The 8,951-nt window shown below is 26.8% G+C and overlaps 1 long non-coding RNA gene across 1 annotated transcript; it reads left to right on the forward strand.

Annotated features, from left to right (window-relative positions):
- Positions 1 to 5,162: 5,162 nt before the first annotated feature.
- On the forward strand, positions 5,163 to 7,011 carry LOC103308130. Its single transcript, XR_510339.3, has 3 exons — positions 5,163 to 5,529; positions 5,965 to 6,076; positions 6,625 to 7,011. It is a non-coding gene; the product is annotated as an uncharacterized LOC103308130 (long non-coding RNA).
- The last annotated feature ends 1,940 nt before the right edge of the window (positions 7,012 to 8,951 follow it).

The raw sequence follows: 8,951 nt of genomic DNA on the forward strand, positions 1-8,951 counted from the left end.
AATAATGTACCGTTTTCCTCCACAAAAAAGGTTAGATTCCATTTTCCACCAAATATTATAAAATATTTAGCAGGCACCATATTATGTGATGTATAGTGTCGTGTTATAAAGGGAGGGTACCAGATGTTTATAACATCATAATATTACGTCGTAGGTAACTTTGATCAAGCCTAATGAATATAACTACATATTTTATTTTATTTATAACTTTTATAATTTGAAGATCGTGAGTTGTCTCCATCTTACAAACGCATAAAATAGAACATTGAACGTTCTGTATAATTCAATGAACTTTGTTATGTTTAATTTTGAAGTGAATTGACCTCTTATCAAATTTAGAAGTAAGAATATTATCTAGTCAATGACATTGGTTTTTTTTATATTTAAATTTTAAAGCAAATTATGAGCACATTGTTGGTGTCCTCTCTAAAATATATTCATTAATTATCATATTCTTAATTTCGTACATTGGAAGAAAATATAATGTAGTGGAAAATGGTATAGAATTGACCATCCTGAGTGTAAGGGACGCTCAGGTCTCTTTATGTTTGGAAACAATTACTTGATAAAGTAAGATTTTCAAATCAAAATACCAAACACGAATAATGCAGAGTCTATAAAATATATGACGTTAAAGTCACATAAGGTATTATCGTCACGACGACGAATACGGAATAACATAATAATTTGCTTTTTCGGACACCGAAATGTATAACATTATAGCCTATAATAATATGATATATTTTTTTTCCGAAAACGTTGTGTCGGAATATTTTATGTGGGTGTACACTTGTTGAATTCTACAAAATCTAATTAACAGGCAGTGCTTACCGCTTACAGTATAAAAAAATCATACTACATATGTAATTATAATATATACCTATATATGTAGTATACATCAATAAAGGACAGGCTCACAGGCGTCCGTCGTGTATGCAGCGAACGTGCATATTATATTATATAATATTATACAATATATTATTATACTGTGTATTGTAAGCTACACAGACCAGACGTTTGCGGTGTACGAGCACACACATAATAATAATATAATATTATATCATATTATACACATGTAGGGTCGTGCGACGGAACGCGAAATGTATAATATATTAATATCATATCGTATTATTATATTATTATTAAATTTTACGCCACGCGCAGGAAACCTATCTAACCGTAAGTGGCGGCGGCAGTGGCGTGTGATGTAGCCTTATAGGCCCTACACATACACACACACATTTTATAAATGTGTAAGTCCGTTCAGCAGTGGCGGCCTGGCCGGCGTATATACACGAGCGCCATAAATCAATTTCGGGACGGGTAATTAATGGCGACGGGACCGGTGAACCGAAAATAACATAATCGCGACCGATACATCGCGTGCGTGTACCTTCACATGTATGGTAGGTAGTAACACACACACATATATAAATATAATATATGCATAATATAATATACAGCTTGTGTGATCATGATTATGCTGTTACATTATATTATATCATTATGGTTATGTTGTTAGTTACTATTGTAACTTGATGCTTGTTACTTGTTACATATTATTATTATTAAACTTTGGGGCTCGCAGTGCGGAGGGATGTAAAGACGAATTACCATGTTTTTATTCAATTTATTTCATGTGCGAGGTTAGCATATATTATTAATTATTATGTATGTATTTATGTACCTAGTAATAACAATGTATATATGGCGTACATTATTATTTATTACAGTTCACAGGTATACCTATAACGCGCACCTTTTCGTATAGTATTTTGAATCTCGTTCGACCGTTTTGGTTTTTTTCCCGGGACCTTACAACTTAAATGTTTTATAACAGATGTTTTATACTTAATTTTTATATAGTAATTTATATATATAAGTATATATATCTAAAGGCAATTTTTGAGTTTTTGACCCACTATTCTGCGTTATGACCATATAATAGGTGTAAATAAGTTCAATATTCTGGGGACTATACGACGTCTTCTCAAACAAATTTAGGTGTTTCACAGAATAGTGGGCCGACAACTCAAAAATCGGCTTTAGATTTATATTTTCAACCTCGTAACTTCGTAACAAACCACGAATTATGGTCACATTGCAATATTGTATATACTTAAAAACATTCCAGTGATTTTTAACTTGTATACACAGGCACACAGCTGACCTTGTGTAGATATTATGCTACAGGCTTACACCATGTTGGCAAAACAATAAATAAAGACAAGACAACAGCAAACTTAATCGTAAATTTGGCAACAAATATGAGAAACAACGACAAATCAGAAATTTTCCGTTTACAGTTTTACACCAAAAATGGAGAATGTTGGGCAAAATGTTTTGGTTTTTTATTTGCTGTTCGCACAGCACAGAGAAAACATATTATATTATATTTACAAATACAATTTGTCGGATGTCACGTCAACACCTGTTTAATCCAAATAAACATATGTTGCCAAAAACAATAAACAAAACATAAGCCCTTTGATGTTTTTCGCTTTTTAGTGGACACGAAAATGTCTCTAGAAACACGAACATATAGTGTTGCCAGAATGGGATTATGTCGCGGAGTTAAATCCACTTTGCCTGAAAGGTTGGGAAACAGAAATTTGCTGTTTGGCAGCTTGGTTTATACCCGACATTATATTATTATAGTTATATAACTTACAGATGCAATTGATATTAATATCTACCTACTAAGTAATTATTACTTATTAGTTTATTGCTATAAAGTTTAAATTAATGATTATACCTATAATAAATACGTACATCCATATTATCGGTCCAATAATGATAACCGATGTAATTATGTTTATTAATAGTAAATAACGAGAACGTGTGCTTATAGGTTAGTACATACGTGTTGCATTCAATTACGCTAAATATTGATAATAACATTAATGCATATAAGCACATTTATATATTAGGTATGCTGTATAAGTAATACATTCGCAGGAGGTACCTAATGAATAATTTGTTTCAGATTGAACACCGTAGACATTATTATAAACATATTAATAATAAAATCATTGGTCTTGTGCGTCAAAATCCTACAGTGGCATTGGCATATTATTAATTGTGCGGAGCGAGTCCGTAATATTAGTTAATAAATTATAATATAACAATACCTTCTGAAGCCTATCCTTCTCAAAGTGTTATAGAATACTTCCTATGTACTACTTGTTCACAACCGTCAACCATACTTATATATATATATATATATTATTACGATGAGAAAGAATGCTTATACAATTTATATTGCTGCACTGCAGTATAAGTATACAAATCAGAATTTCTACTACGTGATCAGAAATAAGAATTCATTGATTAGAGTTGCATTAATTTTTGATGACATTAAATTAAATCAAATGCTACTACACGCTGAACGGAAAAAAAACTTTATTTACTTTATAGTTTAGGTTAGGTCTATCTGAATCTGAATATCAGGCAATAATATAAATGAATAGATTAATAGACTAATATATATTATTATTTGTATGATAGGTGCGCAATAACAAACTATAAAAGCACATTGAAATAACAACATTACCTACACATTACGTGTGGAATTTTAGGTAATAATTCACTAAATAAAATTATAAACTATTGGCTAATATTACTACACGATTGCGAATTGAGGTCCGTTGTTGATATCAACTAGAAAAAAAAAAGTTCCTCCTTAAGAATTTTTTTTTATAGGCATTTCAATTTCAAATTTTGACATTGCATAAACATTTTGACATTTGAAAATTCATAATTTGCAGAGTAAATTAATTATGAATGGAAAAATGGGGTAGGTATGCTTTTTGAATCACTGTGTATATTATTTTTCATACATAATAACATTAATGCCATATTAAAAATATAAATAATTTATATCAAATTTTTTCTAGTAGTATAAATATTTTTCATTACACCTTTTTAGATCGGTAAAATTGTAAAAAAACACAAATTGTTAATATTGTAAACGTATATTCTTAGTTAAGTGAACAGTTCATAGTTCTTATGGTTTTATCAAAGTAAATTTCTACACACTTTCCTCATAGATTGCAAATATCTGTACAAGGGAAAAATTAAATCAAAGTTAAATTTCGAAGATTATAGAATCATGCCGTTATCAAATAAACTGTAAACAAAACACGGGAATCGTAATTTTTATACCTATGCCTATACTTTTTATACTCTAGTCTATGTCAGTACTCTTTAATTATCACTCGTTTCTATCAATAGTGTACAATTTTCATTTGTCGGTAATAGCACGACGAGTGAATCTCATTTACATTGAAACAAATTTTGATCCTTGGTTATCCTGTTAATTAGTATCTCGGATGTAAAGAACTCGACTCTATACTCATATGCGCTTATCAAATCCATTATAATATCTCTAGTTTTCGCGAAAAACCATAAAATGGTATATATATATATGTTTGTTTTATTTTGAAAAACTTCTGATAATAAAGTATTAAAATTTATCGACCAAATTACCACTTGAGGTTTGTATAAAAATAATAATCATTATTCATTATAATATAAAACCGTGCAAGTTTTCCGTAATTCAAAACATTATGTCTACCGGTTAGTTTATTGTTAATTTTTATTGACCCTTGAAAAATCGATAACTTGTTATCTATAGTTATTAGTTATTACTGTAATATAATTACCTAAGTACATGTATAGCAAAAATTATAATTCTTCGAAAGGTTTTTTATGATCTTTATTTTTGTTTGGGATAGCAAATTTAAACTTGTGATAATTATAATATGAAGCATATGAAATATATTGGAAATATTATACAAGGTTGGGAGGTTAAAATGCTGAATTATTCATTTTATTATATACATATAGAGTTCAGACATGTAATGATGTTATCATTATTTTTTGAATTAAAACAGTTTGTAATATTTGCATAATAAAACAAGTGGATATTAAAAAATAACATTATTAATGATTGCTCTAATGGCATTGTACATTTTTAAAGTCATCCAAGGTCATTTCTTGCTATTTTATAATATTTTACGACCATAATTACGTTGGAATAATGATAATTCAACGAATAATAATTGACATACTTGTTATTCGACTATTGAAAATCATGATAGCAATATTTTTAACATATATATAGTTCATAAACATTGTATAAAATATATATACGTTTCTAACCTAACTTGTTACAGTTAAATTATCGGTATATCAATTTTATATTTAATCGCGTGTATAGGATGTAGATATAATCATTTTTACTGGGTACGTATTACCTTTTCTGCAAGTAAAAATGTATGTATTTTTGTCTATTTATTTGATTTTCTGTTTTAAAATATTATAATTTATTATTGAGCTATTATACTGAGAAAAAGTAATTATTTGTAAATGTATTTAAATTAAACGAAGTAAAACAGTTACCTCAAAAATGTTTTTTTTTTTAAATAACACCACGGATCTATAGCATACTTAAAATTCGTCATTGCTCGTATTGTGCTGCTGTGCCATAATGGGAATTCAGTCAGATTTCTGTACAACAGTCAACAGGTACATACATTACAAGTCAAAAATTTAAATATAATATATATATATTAATATAATAATAAATTATAAACGTTATTATACTTATTAAATATATTTTCAAAATTTTAACCAATCCAACCAATAGTACGCTGTCACAATATTATTTTCAATAGTACCCAACTACTGTCTACTGATTATACATTTTATTAGATAAACATACAGATAAATCTAATACTATGATAATAATATTGATAATTTACATGTACAATAATTTGTCAAATAGGTACCTAAACACATATCAATATTTTTCATAATTCCCTTCTGTTTATTAGATAATTTATTATTTGTTTATTTTTAATATTACTAATTTTATTTGCTTGCTTGTACTTATATACCATACGATAATAATAATAATAATAATAATTAGATAATTTATTTTTAACATATTTTTTTATTCAGGCTATCTGTTTTACGTGAGTTGAACAATAAGCTTAATTGATAATATTAGATACACGATGAAAACAAGTGAAGATACCTACCCCAGAGATTCTTCGTCGTAAAATAGATATAGGTACCTATACATATTATGCACATTTAATAATTAATATATATATATATTACATTACACATTAATTAGATTTTAACGTGAATTAAAATTACTCATTACTCATTATACTTATCATGCTATAATAATATATTAAAATTAAGTAATAATTCTGAATACATCAAAATAAAACGTTATAAATTATATAGAGTAGGTAGATAAATACAATAAATATAGAAGTAATTCTAATACTATCCTATATAGTATTACACCTAATATATACAGATTATTGATATAAAATATAAGTTGTTTATTTCTAATTATTTATTATACACAAACATTAAATTTACACAAGATAATGAATTTATATCGAATCACGTGGTAGATTTTAATAAATTACATATTTTTAAAATAACATGGAACTTTAAACTAATCCCACTATTTTTGTAACGCAACATTTTCGTTGTAATCTTATTCAACAAATAAATAATATGTAGGTACTATACCTATATATTAAAATATAATTAAATGGAATCTAAATAGCTCGTTCATTATCATTTTATTTTTTTTAACAGGTTTGATGAAATTTGAAAAATACAATTTATCTGAAGACCAGAGTTCACTGGATTTAAATGGTGTACCTATATAACATTTAAAATCAATCAGCAGCTTATTTTTTTAACAGTGTATTTTATATTAATTCAAGAGTCTAAATAATCTTGTTTTTAACGAATATATTATGTAGGTATATACATTTCAATTGTGTTGTACTCTGTAATAGAATAGATTAATAATAATCGTCAGTAAAACATATTTTTTATTGTGTATGCCGTTAGTGGACTTGATTGTGTAAGCTTTTAACACTTTGGTCTATACATATTTCAATATTTTTTCAAAAGATAAGTTCTAAAGTACATCTGAGTGGCCCGTCATAAATTATCAATATTTGTGTTGGAAATAAATTCTTAAATAAATGTCAATACGAGAACCTTTCATGAATATTAATTACCGGTTACTGGTGTCGCCGTGTCAGTGATTGTAAACTATAATAAACGACGACAAATGCATAAAAGTGCGCTGACATCCACTTAAGCTATAAAAAAAAATGTCATTGTCTTATGTGCCTTGTAATAATTACCATTTAGTGTAGTTAACCCAAATACCCAAATAGGTTATAGCCTACATATTTTATCCATAATATACGAGTTATACTGGGTTTTGGAATATTTTTTGTGCTTAATATATTAATGATATATACTTGTGATATTTAAATTGAAAAGATAAGTATGTATTATACATTATATTATATAGATACAAGCTGATGTCATCTACTACGAATAAAACATTATTTCATATTATACTTCTGGTTATGACATATAGTATCATTGTATTATCGTATAAACTAAAACTATAAATTATAATTTGAATTATGTATAATACTATGAAAAATAAGTACCTAACTTATAATCTGTGACTAGTATGTATATGTACACTTCAATTATGCATATTGTCTTATATAATATATAATACACACTTCATTTATATACAATGTACGTCATTAATGGGATATATTATACGTACATGCATCGAGTCCGGACAAAACAGTTTAAATAAAACAGTTTAATGCATGTCCTTGATGTTAATGTACAATACAGGAGATCTGAAAGCCATAGAAGCTATAAACTTACAATTAACAAAAATAATTATATAATTATTTATTATATCATAATATTTTATAAAACTAAGCTACTAATTACAATTTCCTACCACTCTGCCAATTATACAGAATATACTAATTGTAAGTATTTAATATTATTGGCTCAAATATTTGTACATACATAATCAATAACCTAGTAAAAACATATAAAACCTATGAAATAGTATTTATGAAGAAAATTGTACCTACCTATATTGAGGTAAACAAGTCACGAACATGTAGTTACATTGTAAGTTTTATCAAGTATACATGGGAATTTTAAATGGTTTTAATTATCAATACTGATGCAGTGACGCATTACATTATAACGTTATTATCAAACTATATCGTCTATATCAGTTTGTAGATTAAAAAAGTTTGGTTAAGTCTTAGATAAGTTAAGTAATTTTTTCCTGTTAGAAAACAACAAAGTTAGGTACAAAACGTTTAAAATTAATTGTTCCAATGCTGTTTGATAAACAATATCATAAAATGTAACATAAAAATGTATTTAGTTCAGATTTTCAAAAATATACGTTTGTAGGCTATATATTTAATGTAATTGTATATTGGTATTGAACAATGGAGGACACAAATAATATGTAACAATGAAACGAATTCCAAAAAAAAAATGGCTTGATTTAATGCTATATAGTTTTTTATTTTTAAACAAAGTTTTTACAAACGAACTATATAACTACATTTTATTAAAATTCAAGAGTTTTAGTAGTATAATATACATTGAACATTAATGATAAATAAATAAAATGTATAATTATAGGTAAGATATATTGACTTGGTATAAATGTATTGATAAAATTATAAATACCTAATTTTTATGTAACCACACCATTTTTACCAAATACAATTTTTGTAACTTCATAATTTTAAAAGTTGCAGTATACAATATACCTAACCCGGGTTTTGATTAACCCTATAAAAATTCCCACCGTCATTTTGAAATTTTAAAATACTCATATTAAACATAGATACCTATATTATTTTACCTATATTATATCTAAATAGATCGATGTAAGACAATATTATGTAGCTTCTGAATTCTCAAGTCAAACTTTAATAGTTAAATGTAACGTTTACCATTTCTTTTTTGCAATGTATAAAAATCAATTGTTGCTGGTCACATTGCTGTGGAAATACGCCAGTCCATAATATATATATATATATACATAATACTGATTGCACCTA

Source organism: Acyrthosiphon pisum, chromosome A2 (assembly GCF_005508785.2).
Source record: "Acyrthosiphon pisum isolate AL4f chromosome A2, pea_aphid_22Mar2018_4r6ur, whole genome shotgun sequence".
In the NCBI taxonomy this organism is placed as follows: Eukaryota; Metazoa; Arthropoda; class Insecta; order Hemiptera; family Aphididae; genus Acyrthosiphon; species Acyrthosiphon pisum.